This window comes from Cavia porcellus, unplaced genomic scaffold (assembly GCF_034190915.1).
Source record: "Cavia porcellus strain 051 isolate PalLab524CR breed Dunkin Hartley unplaced genomic scaffold, mCavPor4.1 scaffold_12, whole genome shotgun sequence".
NCBI lineage: Eukaryota > Metazoa > Chordata > Mammalia > Rodentia > Caviidae > Cavia > Cavia porcellus.
The window spans coordinates 23197716-23216918 of NW_026947495.1; the positions used below are offsets into that span (position 1 = coordinate 23197716).

General features: G+C 40.1%; 1 protein-coding gene and 1 pseudogene across 1 annotated transcript in view; one reads left to right on the top strand and one right to left on the bottom strand.

The window, feature by feature from the left end:
• Gpr39 (G protein-coupled receptor 39) overlaps positions 1-19203 on the top strand; it is a 215638-nt gene that overhangs the window by 97393 nt on the left and 99042 nt on the right. The gene's annotated exons all lie outside the window — the stretch shown is intronic.
• Positions 9698-10570, bottom strand: LOC100734953 (small ribosomal subunit protein eS4-like; annotated as a pseudogene).

The window sequence follows — 19203 nt, forward strand, 5'->3', positions numbered from 1 at the left end:
AGAGAATTGCAGACATAATCCACAGGACCCGTTAGTGACACTGTACATTTGCGTGACAAGAAACATGTCGTTTCATACTGTTCATTCATTACTTGAGCAGCAGCCAGATGGGGAGAGCTGATGGGGTCCAAAAGCAAGTAGGTTCACTCTCTGGGAACCTTTGAGATAAATGATCCAAAAAAGTAACGTTGAACATACTGTAGCATCTGGAAATGTCTCTTTGATGATGCCTTGATAAATGGCCTTGCAAGAAAAACTAAGCATGAGCAAAACAGGTCCACAATCTCAGATCCAAAATGTGAAAATTATATTTGGCTGCAAAACCTGGAACAGCCTAACCTAAGGGTATTGGTGGTATTTATCTTACTGAGTGTGAAAATGTATTTCTTTTGTTGCAGGGATGTGTGTGTGTGTGTGTGTGTGTGTTTCACAGGATACTTCTTAGACTTTGCTGTAGATGTTCTGTAACACATAATAAGTGTACTGTATCACTTTCTAACACCTTGGGAATTCGGAATTCCTGAAGACATTGGCCCCAAGAGTTTTGGTCTTGAAGACTAATAACTTGTCTGTGCCTCAGGGTGAAGCGAGGGCTCCCAGCTATCCTGGTCCATCCTTCCTCCTTGCATGTTTTCATTCCTTCAGGCTGCCAGGTTTCCTTTTGCCTGAGGAAGGTCAGCCATCCTGGTGCCTTTGGGGTGTAGAAAGAGTCCAGCTCTTTTGCAGCTGAAGCCAACAAGCATACTTTATAAACCAGAATATGATTTTCATATCTGTGTGGGACACACAGCCGAGCTTGGGCTTACAGGGAAGATGGGCTCAGGGTGCCTGCCGGTATTCTTTGGTCTTATTAGATAGCTTCACCTCCTCCAGGAGTCAACACCCATGTGACTCACCCAGCTCAGCACCCAGGTATACTGATTACTCTTCTGTATCCCATATCATGGTGTAGGGAAAATGTCCCCCTTTTTTCCAGGGCTTTTATAAGTCCTAAGTAATTATGTGAACTGTACTCCAGTATTAAAGGGTGAATATGCTCAGGGTTTCCTGACTCTGCATCCTTGTACACTTGAATAAGCTTTGTGTTCTAATCCATACAGTGGCCTACCAGAGGTTTTAAATAATGTGCTAGACTCTTGGAAAAAATATTCTGGGTCAGGGGAATTGTTCTGATTAATAAGTACTACTTAATCAACTGTTTGCAACTTTTAAGTTAGGATTTCAAATAACCATTTTGTTTTGCTCAAAATTTGGGAGGGGTCAGGAATTTGGGAGTGTTTGGCTCAGTAGTTTCTCTCTGGTCCACATGAACTTCACTAGGGTGAGCAGACTGGCCATTTCTCTCATATTCCAGTGAAGCAGTCATGGCCCACCATGGCATCTTTGGAAAATGCATTCTGCATAGGGGGCTTCCAGGTAGATCAGAAGCCCACATGAAGAACTCTTTAATCCTAAAGAATTATGATGGAGGAAACTTGTGTCACAAAGATAAAATAATTTTTTTTTCATATATATACGTAAGGGAAAAAAGTGAATTAATGTGAAGAGCCCAAGATAATCCATGAGCCCACTCTCACTCCTGACTCCCTGTATCTCCAAGTTGGTTGTACTCTGTCCCCAAACTTCACTCCCTCATCCCCCAAACTTCTTGTACTTCATCCTCCAAAGTTATTGTACCTATCCATAAGTGCTAAAAACTCCTCTAACATGCAGAAGACTTTCCCTTCACCGCAAATGGAAAACTTAGGGTTTTTGTACAGAAGCCTGCTGGGATAAGGGCAGGATCTTTACTGAGAGTCAGTGGTCATCAGTGTGGAGCAGGAGGCCGTGGAAGCCTCCTGCGTGGTTCTAGGGTATTTGGGGGGGGGGCACTTGGAGAGAATCCCAGCAGCCTGCCTTCCAAGGACACCATGGTGCCTGAGCTTCTCTACCAGCTTCCTGAGTCACTGGCATTACCTGACTCCTGCTGGAGCCACACCCGCCTCCAGGACCTGGAGCCTGCAGTGTTTGTGAGCTGGGTATTAGAGCAGCCTTCTAGAAACTTGGCCTGCGGTGGTGGAGAACAATCATCTGCCAAGGAGCATTTTTATTTCACTGTGTTAAATCAGCTCTTTCCTGGCCACTGGGCTTGTGGGTCTGTCATCTTATCTCAGCCACTCCCCATCAGCTGTAAGTGTGCTATTAAAGGCAATCTTGCCACTACCACTGTAAAATGCCCGCAGAGAGTGCTAGTGTCCTGGCTGACTGCTGTCTGGGGCATTGGTGTCATTTGGCACCTGAGGATAGTGTGAAATTGAAATTGGTTTGTGACTGGATTCTTTCAAAAGAAAAAAATCTCTGAAAGGGAGCAATCAATCTGAATGGCAATGTACCCACAGGTGGCCGCCTCCCAGGCTTCCCAGCAGATTAACTATTTAGTGGCTTTGCAAGGTGATGCTTCTGCCCCACTACCTGTTTAGAAGTCTCCTTTTTCCTCTGGGAATTAGGGTCAATTAAGGAGACAATGGCTCTTTTGTAGTAAGCCTGAGCCTGAGTTGGGATAACAGATCTTTTGGAAAATAGAAGCCATATCCTGAAGTCCTTGAATATTTCATGGCTTTCTATTACCCACAATGTCATCGTTCTTCCTCGCTGAGAACTGAAAGGTGAAGGAAGATAGTACAGGTTGGCCAGTTTTGCATTTGGAGGAGGTGGATGAGCCTCTGTCTTGGTTACTTTTCTCTCATTGCTGGGATAAAATACCCAACAACCAAAATTAATGAAGGAAAGGTTTATTTAGCTCACTGTTTGTGGAGGTTTTAGTCCATAATCAGCTGGTTGCAAGGCAGGGTGGCACGGCAATGGGGCAACACTTAAGGCAACAGCCTGAGCAAAAAGGGGGGAAGAACAAGCCTCTTGTCCTTCCTTATATGGTACACAGGCTACCTACACCCCTTCCAGGGCAGATCTAGCACTCACAAAATCTCTGTGCCCTCCTCTTGCACAGGATGAGGCTCTTTACAAAGTAAGGATCCTGGCATTCTTTCGAGTCTCTTAGTAAACCTTCTAAACTTCTCAAGTTGACACAATGTATCAACCATAACAGCCCCTAAAGGAGAGGAAGCACCAGTGGGCAGGGTAACTTAGGGTGGGATGTACACAGAGGGCTTGGAACATTTGTGTCTCATTGAGTGCTGTGGCCACCTGTGAGACAGAGGCCATTGTGTACCTTCTGCTTCCATCCCAAGCCTCTGTGACCTTGTCAGCAAAATAGAGATCACAGCAAAGTTGTTCTTACAGAAAGGTGTCTTAGTTCACTCGTGCAATCATAACAGAATGCCACAGCCTGGATGGCTTTGTATAAAAGGCAGAAATTCTCATAGTTCTGAAGGCTGCAAGTCTGAGGTCGAGCTGCCACAACCCACATCCTGGTTTGTAAATCAGGGCTTTCTCAGTGTGCTCGTGGGACAGAGAAGCCAGGGCAGTTCTGTGGGAGGCAGTAGGTAGGGCAAGACTTGATGTCAGCCGTGTGTATATATGTGAGGGCTGGGGAACAGCCATGATTAAAAGTGGTGTTGCTTTTCTCAGAGCCTGCGGGTTACTCCAAGATGTTTTAGAAGTGACCCTGAGTGGTCGCCAAGGATGTCTCCCTTCCACAAGCATCACAGCCTCTGCCAGCCAAGGCCCTTCCTCTTCACTCCCCCAGAAGTGAGTTGAAACATTTATTCCTCACACTGGTGGGTGGTTCAGGCTGGACGGAAGGATGACCTTCAGGCAAAAGGTGATAGAAATTCTGGGTCTAGGTTGTCATGGACAGGAGGAGACTGGGATAGGAATTTCAAGATCAAAGCAGGAATCAAGGCCCAGCATAGTCTGGGGAGGGCTGGTGAGGGAAGAGCTAAGGAACTAAGTCATCTCCTCACTCACAAGGAAAACTGAAATCCAAGTGTGAAAGAGGAGGTGTGTGTGTGTGTGTGTGTGTGTGTGTGTGTACAAGGGGTTGTGCAGAAAGAGGCTGAAAAGTTCAGTAAACTCAGTATCTGTAGGGAACTGGTTCTAGATATCCTCACAGATACCAAAACCAGAGGATGACCAAATCCCTTACCTAAAATGGCACAGGTTTTGCTAGAACTTACACACATCCTCTCCTATACTTTGGTTATCTCTGTGTTTCTAATGCTTAATTCTATTTACTTTGTAAAAATAGTTATTATACAGTGTTGTCCACAGAATATAAAGACAAGAGAAGAAAGTCTGTATATGCTGAGTACACATGCAGTTTTCCCAATCTGTGGTTTGATCGAAGTTGCAAATGTGAGACTCATCAAAACAGGGTCAAATGTAGTTGTTAATAAGGGGACTGGTGAGTTACACATAGGGCAGTCCCATGTCCTTTCTCTGCATCCTTTTCTCTCCTCTCTAATCTCCTGTAGAGCCTTTTCTTTCCATTATAACATTGAAAGTCCCAGAAATGCTGGGAGCTTCACCTAATGCAGAAGCTTGAACTTCTCAACATCTATTCCCCCCGCTCCTTCCTCCTAGTAAAGGATTCCCTTTGCTTGAGCTGGGTGTGAGGCCTCCTGGGAGAGACTGTATGTCCTAGCCACCCTCACAAAAGGATCTGCCAAGATGCTGAGTTGTAGCCAGAAGGAATGTAGGCAGAAGGAATGCGTGCTACTTAGAGACCCACCATAGAAAGCAGGCTACTTCCCTGCCTCTGCTCACGCTGCCTTCCCAGGGCTGGAACCCAGCGTGGAGGTGGAGGGCCAGTTTCCACCGTGTGCATGGGATGATATCCTAAGGACGAAGAGCCTGGGTGATCATGGACCCAAAGCTGTTTCAATCCGCATCTCACTTATCTGCTTAGCCTTTCACAGAGAAGTAGAATCTCACTCTAAATCTCTATTATTTGGTCTTAGATTAGGTCTTAGGAATCTTATTATCATTCATTATACAGGAAAGACGGAAGGTAGGAAGTGAAAAGAGGAGTTCATGAAGGTTTTGAGATAATGTAAAACATAGCATAGTTCAAAGGTTGTGTTCCTGTCCCTCCTCTGCTAGTCTGGGAGGACTAGATGGGAGATGGTGGCCTCTTCCCCTTCCCATATGCCTTCGCCTCCTCTGTGTCAGGCTGGTGCATCTCCAAGGCCGTCATTCTCTGACTCCTGTGCTGTGGTCTGCTGTAGGTTCCATGCTGGAGTCACTTGTTAAGCTGACAGCTCTTCACACCCTCTCAGAGAGGGTGAGAAATCAGGCTGGCAGTCCATGAAGGCAGCTACTCTCCAAGTGCTGAATAGATGTCATTTGTAATTGGGATTGTAATATTATTTAAGGGTTCTGTTCATTAACTCACAGGTTCTATTGAGTACCATGGCGTGTGAAAATACACTATTAGTTTTATTCTAGGATTTAGTTCTCATCTTCAAAGATTCCTAGTTCAAAAATAAATCCTTTGTTCACTCTTTTCATTTACTCAACAAACACTCACTGATGCAGAAATTGCGTATCTTTGGTCTTGTTCCAGATCCTAAAGACCTGATAAGACAGTCCTAACACCATTTCACAATCCTTAGCGTATATGAGTGTGTGTGTGTGTGTGTGCCTGTGTGTGTAACAGGTGGAAGGCATCTGATTCTGGTGCATCTTCTCCACCTTCAGAGTAGCACCTAGAGATCCTGTTGAAATGCAGATTCGTATCAGTGAGAAATGGGGCCTGGGATTCTAACAAAGATTTCTACCAAATTCTTGGAGATGAACATGAGACTAGACCAGGACCAACCATGCATAATGAGGGACTACAAGGCTATGGTGCCTAGAGTGACTCACTGTGAAAGACTCACACAGACAGAGGAGGAGTGTTGTAGCTTGTATCCTGTTGTCCTCCAAAAGCCCTGTGTGCTCACAGGTGGAGCTTTTCAGAGGTGGCTGAGTCTAGGGTGTGTGATATTGGGATTAGTCCCCTAGATGGACAATATAGCACTGCGTATAGCTTAAGAGATTTACTAAAAAAGGGAAGTCTCGCCTTGAGTGAGGGCAGCATCAATCAACAGGCTGTAGCCTGGGTGGAATAAAAAGGGACAGAAAGATGGCAGGGATTCCTCAGTCATCCCAACCGAGGTTACTTTCCTCCTTTCTTCCATTCTTTCCCAAACATAGCAGCCTAAGGATCTGTAAAGATGATCACCTGGTCCAGTACTGCTGGTTTCACTGGACACGGGCACCCTGAAGATTGATTATCAGCCTCAAGGGCTCTGGAGATTAGGCAGAGCCTCCATGCCCAGTGGCATTTGAGATGGTTTGATTTCCAGGATGCACCAGCCTCACTGTCAGGAATGAGCAAGCATCATATATAAATATCAAATGAAGTGAAGGAGGTAGGGAAGGGCTGGTTGACATTTTGGCTGCCCTTAGTTCCTCTGAGAAGAGAAACCACTCATGCTTGAATGAACATTAATTCAAGATAGTGTTTTCATAAACTGGTGCCTGGAGCAGCAAGACAGTGTGTTTCAGATTTTCCACTGCCTCTAATCAGCCACGTGGATGGAGGGTCACTGGGGTTACTGTATGAGGAAGCTCACTAATTGCATTAGAAGGAATATTTACCCATTAGCCTAGATGGAATTTTCTCCTAGCAATCCTTTGGGGGTGTGTGTGTGGGTATTGTCAGAGGATGGAAAGATAGGAGCAAAGGGAATTGAAAAGCAATTGAAATTTGCAAATGGCATTTTTTTGGACCTCAGACAAAATGAACTCCACACATCCAGCAGGGGGCAGCAATGCACAGACAGTAATTCCAGGAGTGCGAAGTGAGATTCTGGAGAAACTGCTGAAGTAGCAAAGCGGTGAGGGTGGCTGAGGATTCTAGAAGATTTCCAGGCCAGACAAGGCTGGGACCGTCTCTCCCACTCTTCTTGATTTTTTCAAAATGCTGAGAATCAATAAATGTTTAGATCTGCTAGGTTTTCATTATGGAAGTATTCTTTAATGTTTAAGCCATCTTTTATAATTCACAATTTTCTGTAGGCTGAAAATTTACTTAAACTTTTCTGACTGAAAATTTTAAGTAAACTAGGATGGAGTAGTCAATCTTATTAATATGATAGTTCATTTAGTAGACATTTAAAGATCGCAGTGCAGTACATTTCTTTCCCCAGGCTGAAATGTTATTAGAGCTATAATTGATATGATACCTGCACATCACAGTGACTTGTTTGTTGATACCCACTTTAGAGTGGAGAAAGAGGCTCCCAAGCAGCAAGGAAACGAATCTCAAAGAATTGTCAGTTTTTTCCCAGATTAAGGGTAGAAAAAGTGTCTGTTTACCCATTCCTGATGCTGTTTAGTAATGTGGCCCATCGTATATTTTCACAGCAATTTGTCAAGTTTGATTGTAAATGACTTTAATGATAGATGGCTTTGCCAGTTTTTCTGAGCTGAAGATTTTGCAGCCCAGCCACTTTCTCTTTTGGGAAGCTTCTTGAATCTTGCATATTTCTCCCTTTCCCCAAGGTTAATTTAATCCTGTTGTTCTTAAATGAGCCACCCTAAATCATCCACCTCCCCTTCCCTGTCTTTCTCCTCATTGTCTAAACCCTTCAAGGATGTAATAGTCTGGAAAATATCTCAATCATCATGGCTCTCTTTCAGCCAGCCAATCCCCTTTGGTACAGCTCATGCTAAAGTGTGCAGTATTTCACCACGTTGTTTTTAGTTTAACAAACAGGCAGTACACAATTGCTAAAGATCTGAAACATTCCACTTGGGGTCTTGCCATTCAGTAACATTTCAATGAGCATCCAGCTTTTCGTAGGAGGAAATGCTATTGGCTTCTAGCATTAATTGGCTATAAATTTAACAAAAGGTCCATGTGCCCTGTGAGTGAGACCATTTTCTCTATTTTTTTTTTTTTGCTTATTCCAGTTCCTTTATTTATTTTAGTTTATTTTAAAGAGTAAAACAAAGCAAAGCCAAAACAGAGCAGAGAAAAACGAGGCAAATAACACAGGATTTCAGAAAAAGACAACAAGAAAGAAACCAACAGTGGCTACCATAATGTCTCTTGTTTTCTTCAAAATAGTTGTCCATACCTTCACACATAATAAGTTAATACACATCAAAATACTATAAAAGCAATCAAAACAAAAGAATGAGAACCTTAAGGGCTTTCAAGACCAGACACTAAGAAATCAATAATGGCTACCATAATGTCTCTTGTTTTCTTCAAAATAGCTGTCCATACCTTCATACATATTGAAATCAAATAATCAAAAACATACTAAAACCAATCAAAGCTAATAATAAAAACATCATTGGACTTCAAAACAAAATGATAGGAAATCATCAATGGCTACCATGATGTCTCGTTTTCTTCAGTGTAGTTGTTCATACTATCACACATACTAAAATCAATTCTTATAAACCCTTTAGGTGAAGTTCTAGACATATATAAGTCTATACATGTACATTTATCCTTTCTGCATTAGAGGGAAAAACAAAACAACAAATAACTGTAACTAAGAGCCCACAAGAGTAACAATGTAGGCTTTCAAAACAAGGTGGTAGGAACATAACAGATTTTGTTATTTTGTTTAGTTATCTTCAAAAGTCTTACTCAAATTACCAGATACAGTCATGCAAAGTCGATCTAATCCTATAGATATTTACTGTTTTGTTCAAATAACTAATGGAATTTTTAGTATAATCATCTTAGTCATCTTAAGTGTAGATACACAAATTTATATATTACTGCTTTTCTCTTCTTTCTTTTTTGCTTTTCCCTGTCTGAGTTATTTTTTTCCCCTTTGAGCAGTTTCTTGTCCTTTCACATTATTTATTGAAGATTTTTGTATCTTATTTACTCTTGCAGTTTCTTACGCTAGGGAGACAATACAGTGTTTTCACATGTGAGTTTCACTTATTTCACTTCTGAGTGTGGTCTCAAGTCACATCTCTTTACCTATAAAAGCCTCAGTGTGGTCTTTATAGCTGAGTAGTACTCTATTGTATAAAAATACTACATCTTTTTTTATCCATTCCTTAGTTGAAGGGCATTTGGGTTGTTTCTAAGATTTAGCTATTACAAATTGTGCTGCTATAAACACGGGTGCACATATATCACTGTGATATGATATTTTCAGTTCTTCTGGGAATATGCCCAGAAGTGGAATACCTGGGTCAAATTGGGTCACCTGTCTTTGTTGTTGTTTGCACAACAGATCAAACTCGCAATCTAGAGTTTGCCTTGCCAGGAAGGCATTTATGCTGTTGAGCTAAGTCCTAGCACATTTTTTTTTTTAATCCCAGCTTTTTGAGGAACCTCCACACTGATTTCTACAGTGACTGTACCAGTCTACACTCCTCCAACAGTGCAGAATGTTCATTTTTGCTCACAGCCTCTCCAGCATTTGTTCTTGGTAATTTTCTTGATCTTGGCCATTCTTTCTGTAGTGAGATGGAATCTCAGTGTGGTTTTAATTTGTGTTTCTCTAATGACAATGATGTTGAACATTTTTTCATGTATTTATTTGCCATTTGTATTCTTCATCTGAGAAATGTATATTTATCTCAGATGCCCATTTTTGGATCAGGTCTTTGACTTTTGGGGCCTGAATTTTTTTAAAATTCATTATATGTTCTAGATCAAAATCCTTTGTCTGTGGGATTTTTGAATAAGATTTTTTTCCCCAATTCGTGGATTTTCTTTTCACTCTGTTGGAGATTTTTTTTTTAAGCACGTCATCATGCTGTATTACTGAGTATAGATGATGCCCCTCCTGTCACCTAGAGACCATTTCATCCACTGCTCTGTTTGGCTGCCAGCCTCTTGTCTCTCTCTTCGGCAATGGTGAGACAGATACCTTTTCCCTGGGGAAGAGAAATCCATGGTTTGTTGCCTTTGCCAATAACAAAAATGTTGGAGAGCCGGGTGGCAAAGCCATTGGCATCTTTCACATGGACCACATCAAAAGAGCCAGGATTTTTCTCCCTGTTGGTGATCACACCAATTCTTCCTAAGTTGGCACCCCCAGTTACCATACACAGGTTACCAGTGTCAAACTTGATAAAATCAGTAATCTTGCCAGTATCCAAATCAATCTGGATGGTGTCATTCACCTTGATGAGGGGATCAGGGTAGCGAATGGTGCGAGCATCATGGGTCACCAGATGTGGGATTCCTTTTGTGCCCACAAAGATCTTTCTTTGCATAACTTATACGTGGCCTCCTCAGATGTAATGCGGTGAACAGCAAAACGACCTTTGGTGTCATAGATCAGAGGGAAATTCTCTCCAGTCTTGTCAATGCTGATAACATCCATAAAACCAGCAGGGTAGATTATTCAGTTCGGACTTTGCCATCAATCTTAATGAAGCGCTCCATGCAAATCTTTTTTACTTCATCACCCGTCAGGGCATACTTAAGTCTGTTCCTTAGGAAGATGATGAGAGGCAGACATTCTTTCAGCTTGTGGGGACCAGTGGATGGACGAGGTGCAAACACGCCCGTCAATTTATCCAGCATCCAAAGCTTTGGAGCTGCTATCCACTTCAGATGCTTCTTAGGACCACGAGCCATGGCTGCGCTGGGAATGGAAAGAGGAGGAGATTTTTTTTTTTACATGCAAAAACTTTTTAATAAGATGAGATCCCAGTTATTGATTATGGAAAGTATTTCCCATGCAGTTTGATTTTTGTTCATAAATTCTCTGCCAACCCCTATGTCTTCAAGATTTCTACCTATTTTGTCTTCCAGTAGATTTAGTGTTTCTGTTTTAATATTTAGATCTTTGATGCATTTTGACTTTAGTTTAGTGCATGATGATAGGCATGGATCTAGTTTTAATTTCTGATATATAGAAAGCCAGTTTTTCTATCACCACTTATTAAAGAGGCTGTCTTTCTTCCAGTGAATATGTTTGGCTCTTTTGTCAAAGATAATGTGGCTGAGTGTGTTTGTAGTTGTGATTGTATCTTCTAATCTGTTCTATTGCTCTTCAGGTCTGTTTTTATTCTAGTACCATGCTGATTTTATCACAGTAGCTTTGTAGTATAACTTCAAGTCAGGGATTGTGATGCCTCCTGCCTTGCCTTTGTTGCCCAGAATTGCCTTTGCTAGTCTAGTTCTCTTCTGGTTCTGGATGAATTTTAGGAATGATTTCTCTAGATCTGTGAGGTATGCTAATGGTATTTTGATTGGGATTGTACTGAATCTGTATAACAATTTTGGGAGAATGGCCATTTTCACAATGTTTGTCCTTCCTATCCATGAACAAGGACTGTCTTTCGATTTTTTAATATTCTCTTCAATTTCTTTTTTCAGAATACTGTAATTTTCACTGAGTAGATCTTTTACTTCCTTTGTTAGATTGATTCCTAAGTATTTCATTTTTGGAGGTGCTATTGTGAAGTGTGGCTTCACTTATTTCTCTCTCAGTGGGTTTGTTGTTTATATAAAATAATGCTATTGATTTTTGAGTGTTAACTTTGTATCCAACTATAATTACTGAATTTGTTTATTACATCTAGAAGTCTTTCAATGGAGTTTTGGGAGTGTTCCATGTAAAGTATCATGTGATCTGAAAATAATGATAATAATTAAACTCTTCCATTCCTATTTTTCTTTCTTTTATTTCTCTCTCTTGTCTAATTTCTCTGGCTAGTATTTCCAGCACTATATTGAAAAGGAGTGGTGATAATGGACAGCCTTGTCTTGTTCTTGATTTTAGAGTGAAAGCTTTCAACTTTTGATCATTTAATATGAAACTGGCTGTTTGTTTGTCATAGATTGCTATTATCAGATTGAGGTAGAGACCATCTATTACAATTTTTCATAGGGTTCTTATCATGAATGAGTGTTGGATGTTATCAAAAGCTTTCTCTGCATCTATTAAGATGATCGTGTGATTCTTATCTTTGGTCTATTGATATGATGTATTACACTTAGTGATTTACATTATGTTGAACCAACTGTCCCTGCATTCCTGGAATGAATCCCACTTGGTCGTTGTGTACAATCTTCTTGATGACTTGTTGCATTCTGTTTGCCAGTATTTTCTTGAATTTTTGCATGTATGTTCATTAGGGAGATTGGCCTATAGTTCTCTTTTTTGGATGTGTCTTTCTCTAGTTTTGGTATGAAGGTAATAATTGCCTCTAGGAATGAGTTAGGGAGAACTATTCCTTTTCAATTCCATTGAAGAGTTTGAGGAGTGTTACTATTAAATCTTTCTTGAATTTCTTTTTCTTTTTTTTTTTTTTTTCTTTTCTTTTTTTTTGTCTTTTTCCTTTTTATCGGTACCAGGGATCAAACTCATGACTGCCTGCTTGCAAGGCAGGCGCTTATGCCACTGAGCTAAATCCGCTGCCCCCTTTCTTGAATTTCTTGTACAAGTAGAATTCTTCTACAATTTCTTATGTATCCATTAGGACCTGGGCTTTTCTCTGTGGGTAAGGTTTTAATTACATTTTCACTTTCATTCATTCATGTTGGATTATTCAGCAGTTTTACATCCTCTTGATCCAGATTTGGTAATTCATATGTCTCTAGGAATCTGTCCATTCCTTCTGTGCTATCAAACCTATGAGAATAAAGATTTTTGAAGTAGGTATTATGATATTGTGGATTTCCACAGGGTCTATAGTGATATTGCCCTTTTCATTCTTTATTGCATGAATTTCAGTTTTTTCTTTCTTTTTTAAAATAAGGTTGGCTAGGAGCTTATTAATTTTATTTATTCTTTCAAAGAACCAACTCTTTGATTCATTATTCTTTCTATTGTCTCTATTACATTGATTTTTGTTCTTATCTTTATAATTTTCTCCCTTCTTTTGGCTTTGGGCTTGACTTGTTCTTCTTTTTCTAAATGTTTGAGGTGTAGCATCAGGTTTGTTTGTTTATTTGTGTTCATTCTGTTTTCCTGATGTGGGAATTTACTGTATTAAATTTCCCTCTGAGGAATACTTTCATTGCATCCCACAAGTTCTAAAAAGTTGGATTTGCACTTTTACTTACTTGTAGATATTCTTTAATTTCTTCTGTAGCTCTTTGATTGTTCAGTAGAATATTATTTAATTTCCATGTGTTTCTGAAGTTTCTCTTATCATTAATTTCCAGTTTTATAGTACTATGATCAGATAATATGCATGGGATAATTTTGATTCTTAGCATCTACTTAAGCATGTTCTATGGGCTAGTATATGGTATATTTTAGAGAATAGCCCATGTGCAGCTAAGAAGAATGTATATTTTGGTGTTGTTGGGTGGAACACTGTGCGTGTCTACTAAGTCCATTTGCTCACAAGTTTGTTTCAGTTCTGTTATTTCTTTGCTGACTGTCTAGTTGATGTGTCTCTTTGTGCCAAAGTGGTATTAAGGTCTCCAGTTATAATTGTGTGTTTGCTTATTATTTGAGTTTTCATTTCTATTAATATTTGTTTTACATAGCTGGACACTCCCATAATTTGTGCATATATATTTAAGATTGGTATCTCTTTTTCTTGAAGTTTTTCCCTAACTAGTATATAGTGACCTTCTTTATCTCTTCTGGTCCTTCTTGATTTGAAGTTCACATTGTCTGCAAGTAGTACATGTACCCCTGATTTTTTTTAGTTCCTATTATATGAAGTATTGTTTTCCATCCTCTGACTTTCACTCTGTGAATTTTTTTTTTGTTAGATGGGTTTCTTGTATACAGCATATAGTTGGATGTTGTTTTTTGATTCATTCTGCCAGTCTGTTTCTTTTTATTGGTGAATTGAAGCCTTTTGCATTAATGGTTATAAGTGATATATAGTGCCTTATTTTTGTCATGTTATCTTTCTGCTGTTGATTGTTTACCTTTCCCCTCTGTTTAATTATTTTCCTTGCTTAGTTTTTTTTTTCTGTTGTTGTTCTTGAAGTCATAGTTATTTTTATGTCTATCTAGAATATCTTTCTTTGCAGGGTTGGTTTGGTGGTCATGAAGTTCTTCAGCTATTTTTTGTTATGGATGTATCTTATTTCTTCATCAATTTTGAAGGAGTTTTGTAGGGTGCATCAGTCTGGGTTGGAAGTCATTTTCCTTTAGGATTTCAAATACTTCACTCTATGTTCTTGTTGACTTCATTGTTTGTGTTAAGAAGTCTGCTGTGATTCTGATGGACTTTCCTTTGTAGATGATCTGTCTCTTTTAATAGCTTTTAGCTAATAGCTAATAGCTTTTAATATTCTGTTCTTCTGCTGAATTTCTGGGGTGGTGATTATTAAATGTCTGGGTGTAAATTTATTGTGGTTATGGATAATTGGAGTTCTATATGCTTCACATATCTGAATGGCAGTTTCCTTTCCCATGTTTGAGAAATTTTCTGCTATTATTTCTGTAAATAGTCTTTTGATATCATTTGTGGTGTCACCTTATTTTTGTTTACACCTATCAATATTATATTATTTTTCTTTGCATCATCTTGCAAGTGTTGCATTATTATTTTCTGCTTATTATTTTAAAAAGAATTTTCCTTTCTTGTTCACTAGCTGCATGCTTGTCTTCTAGCTCTGAAAGTCTATCTTCACTTTCATTATGCTGGTTATGCCAGCTTTCAATGGAATTTTTGATTTCCTGGATATCTCTTTGAAACTATTGCATGCATTCTGTTTCTTTCTTATACTGTTCATTCAAAGTTTCCATCTTTTTGTAGTGCTCCTCAATTTTTTAAACTATGTCTTCTTTAGATGTGTTCAGCATTTCTTTTATTATGTTTTTCATTTCTTCTTTTACCTGGGAGATTATTTCTGATCTGAGTTCCTTTACATCTTCATGGTTTTGCTTCTTTACTTCAGTTGCTATCATTTCAGATGTTTCAGGTGTATGGCTTACATTTTCTTCTATGTCCATGTCTCCTAGTCTTGTTTGGGATTGGCTGGAAGTTTGATATTGCATTTTGCTCTTTCATTTTGTCATTTTTCTGTATTGTTCAGTTTTCTAGTGGCACTCAAAGACTCCCCAGATCAGCAGGTGGTTGACTGGTTGGATCTTCAGCACTCCCTGCATGGCTCACTGAAGCTCCTCAGCTGCTTGAAGTCACTGGGCAGGGCCCTACCAGGTTCTCAGTGGCATGCTAAGGCTGAATGGCACATGGAGTATGCTAGGCAGGCCTTCAGCTCATGCTGTGTGGCACACCAAAGCTCCCTGGCTTTTTTAGTTCTCTGGGTATGGCCCTTCCAGGTTCTGAGCAAAGACCCATGGCTGCAAAGCTAGATAGATTTTGCTGTGATGGGTTTCGCTCACATGTGGTGGCTTCTGGCTACCTGAAGGTCACTGGGAAGGGCCCAGACAGGACCCAAGTGACAACCCAAAGGTCCCAGACTATTTGGGGACACTGGGAAGGGCCCTACCAGGTTCTGAGCAAAGTCCTGGGGCTGCACAAGCAAGGTAGGGATTACTGTGCAGGCTTCAGCTCACATGGGGCAGCTCTTGGTTTGAGACCATTTTCTCTGAACTCAGAGTAGTGCCCCCTGTTAGTTGCAAAAGATAGACTCAGTGAATAAATATGTATTTGGAAGTGCATTGTTTAGAAAACAGTGAAGTGAGAGGAATCTAAGGCAGCAAATGCCATTTTTATTGCTTCTTGTCCGATCTTGCCTCATGTGAGCTCTCAATTTGCCAGCTCTGTGACCTTGCACATATTACTCAACCTTGCTGAGTCTCAGTTTCCTCAACTGAAAAATAAAGAAAATAAGATTTACTTTATAGACTTGTTCTAAGATTCAAATATATGTATAAAGGGTGCAGCAGAGCTTCTAAGTCCCCAAGACAAGAAACTTTTTGCCATTATTTTTGTTGCTCTTCCTATCACTGTGAAATCTAAGTTCTATGTCTGGCTGCCTTTCAAAATCCTTGCTTGCTTATGCATTCTCTTTTTCAACAAATGTTGCTTAGGGACACTTCTGACCTCACAGAACTGTCCACGTTCCCCTATGATTTATGAGTTTTGGCCTCAGTGAAAATCCTCCAAGCCCTTGACCTATTTTCAAAGAGTTATTCTGACTTGCACGTTTCATTTTCCATCCTTTGGCACTGCTGTCTAACTACCTGAGCCAAACAGAGACCCTTGCATGACTCTGTAGCTTCCTTACAGGTGGCCCTTTCCTACTTTCCATACTGCCTGCCTTAGGATTGCTAGTGTGGCCAAAGCTACATTTTATACCACAAAATTCTGATTATTCCTCCATGGAAGCTTGAACAACTTACCTATATAGCCTCATAATCCTCTCTAAGCACCTGCCAATGGGGTAATGAGTGTATAAAAAAAAAACATTGTATTGGCTTTGTCACAAGGTAGGCTTGTGCAGGATATGATGAACAAGTGAGGATGTCCCCAAAATACAGAAGATGTAGTTAGGAGCTGTCCAGCTGAGAAGGGAGAGCAGGAGCCATGCCAGGCTTGCTCTCCAGCATCAGTGGCCCCTGGGCCTTCCTCCTGGATGCAAGTGACAGGTAGGGCTTGCATTGGTCTTTCCTTCTAGCTTCAATGAATAGAGTTGAGATGTACTTAAAGCCTTTAGCCACCAGCTTGTTATCCAGCATGTCTGTCAAAAACACAAGGACTACAAGGCTGCCACTACTTTGGGAGGCAATGTTTTGATGTCTCCAAGTTTCCTAATGCACCACGTTTTCCTTCTTCCTCCTCTATTTCCCCTTCTATGTACTTTATTTTTTCTTCTCATCATGTGATCTGTGTTTCTGGACTTACAGAATAAGGGCCATACAGAAGAGTGTTTAGACGTTTAAGGTACCCAGACTCACAGCCCCCAATCTAAGAATGATTCTTTTGTTTCCTGATCTTGGAAACAAGATTTTTTTTTCTGGCTCTTCATTGTATTCACTTGTTCATTGTATTCACCATTTTTGGCCTCTTCATTGTATTCACCATTGTCTTCTTAAACCAAAATCTTTAGTTTCAGCTGAGAAATATTCCATACTACCTTTGGGAACTACTTCCATGTATGTATATTTGCATACGAATTCTTCCTTTTTAAAATATATGGATAAAAAGGGGATATATTAATACATGTGGAAGGAGTATAGGATTAGAAATCACTATTTTGTAATTTCTGGAGAAATATTGATTCAGTCAATGATGATGCACTGGATGACCCATTAGTTAAAGTTTGATGAGAACTTTACCATGGCAAAAAGTCAGGCTGTCATCTGCTGGACCTACTGACTAGGGACAGTACCACAGATGTTAGAACAACCAATCAGTGTGTGCCTCCTGTAACATCACCTAGTTAACACCTCTTCAGAAGTGTTCTTCAAAAACAAAACACAAAACAAAAGATCTTTAACTTAGATATAATTAAACTGAAAATCTAAGTTGCATTTGCCAGAAATACAAGGAATAGAGAAATAAGTGAAATGGCACCACAAAGGGATGACCTGACAAATCTAGAACATAAGGTATTTTGTGTAGGTCACTGAAAGAGACAAGGGCGTAGGACTTTTTACATTTATTTATTTATTTATTTTTTAGCATAGGACTTCTGAGACAGAACACAAATACAATGTTATTTGGACTCCTTGAGCAGGTCATCTCTGATGTAGGCAACTGAGGACATTTAATCTCACAGAATTATCAATGGCTTTGTTAGATTCATCAGTGTTCAATTAGAGCAATGAAGATGTGGAGTTCCATGTACTATTTTCTGTACTCTTGTATATTTGAGATGTTCAGAATAAGATTTTTTTTGTAGAGGTCATAAAGTGGAGCATATCAGTCAATTTACTTGCTAAGAGGGGGTAACTATTGTAAAATGACTCAAATGAGTTATTTTGCCTGATTTACATCCCTGATTTTAATAAACTGGGAATTTGGTATTTAACTTTTAAAAGGAAGGAGAATGGAAATTATGAACACTAGAATGGTTGCAGTTTTATTGAACATGTGTTCATTTAACGTGCCCATGGTTTTATGATAGAATCTGGACATCACATAACTTCCAGACACATTCCACTTGGTAAAAGTAAAAGATTCCTATAGGGAGGGACCTGGGTTTTGTTTCTCCCACTGTTTCCATCATCTAATAGTGATGAAAATATATCTTACACTTGAAGTCCTTCAGAAATGAATCCTTCCAGTAAGTGGAAAATTAGCAGTAACACTATCAGGATGGTCTTCCTTTTATTATAGATGTCCCCAGAAGCCCTTTTTGTCTTATTTTGTCGACAAGGAGGAGGTTGCTCTTCTCTTTGACAATCCTTCATATCCCAGAAAGATGTAGTCTGTTTCCCAGTTTCCCTTTATAATCCTTTCCTTCTTGTCTTCCCTGCCTGTGGCTTATTCTCCAGCTCTTTCATCATTTCAGAGGTTCTTCTCTGTGGCTCCATTCTTGCCTCGTCCATCAGAGCTGTGGGAGTACACTATACCCAGAAAGCACTAGCATCACACTTGTTCTGGCCACTGTCTTTGGGCTTGTCCTCTTCTGGGCTATGAGGTTTTTGCTAACCCTAACCCTATTCCCAGAAGTCTGAGAACACTTATCCTCCATGCTTCTTGTGTAGAAACTGCTGATGCACTACAAGGCTTCCATTATTTGTAGCCCACATTTCTAGAATCCATCATGTTGTGACTCAATCAAGAATGTCAGTTCGATTATAGACACAACCATTTGCTATGTATTAGTACACTTTGTATTATTATAATTAAAGACATAAGAAAAGTTATTAAGACAGAAGAAAAAAATTTAGATCTCAGTTTTGGAGATTGAGTCCAAGATTGGGCTCTTGTGAGGGTGACGTATGTCCACATGTCTGTAGGAGCAAATCGTTACACTTGAATTGGGTCAGAGTGGTTTAAAGAGATCTGGAACCCACAGTCCCTGCCAGAAATGTTCTAATGACCTAAGGGTCTCCTGCTGGGCACTTGTAAAGGCCCATAACATATCCCAATACCACCACCTTGGATACTAAGTCTTTACACATCTACCTCTGGGGTATAAGTCACTAGTTCTGAGTCCCTTCAAGAGGACTCTGACCACTTGGAGGAAGAAGGCAGGATCTCCTGGAAGGAGGGGCATGGCAGATCCCAAGTGTGGAGGAAGACTGAGTTTATGCTGCCATATACACAAATCAGTGGTTGTACTTACAGCCCTGCATTAGTGTAGTGGATTGGTAACTGGTGGTCAACTTAAACACCAGCTGAACTGAATCAATGTGGTGCTGAGCGTGGATGGCTTGGGGACTGTTGCCAGCA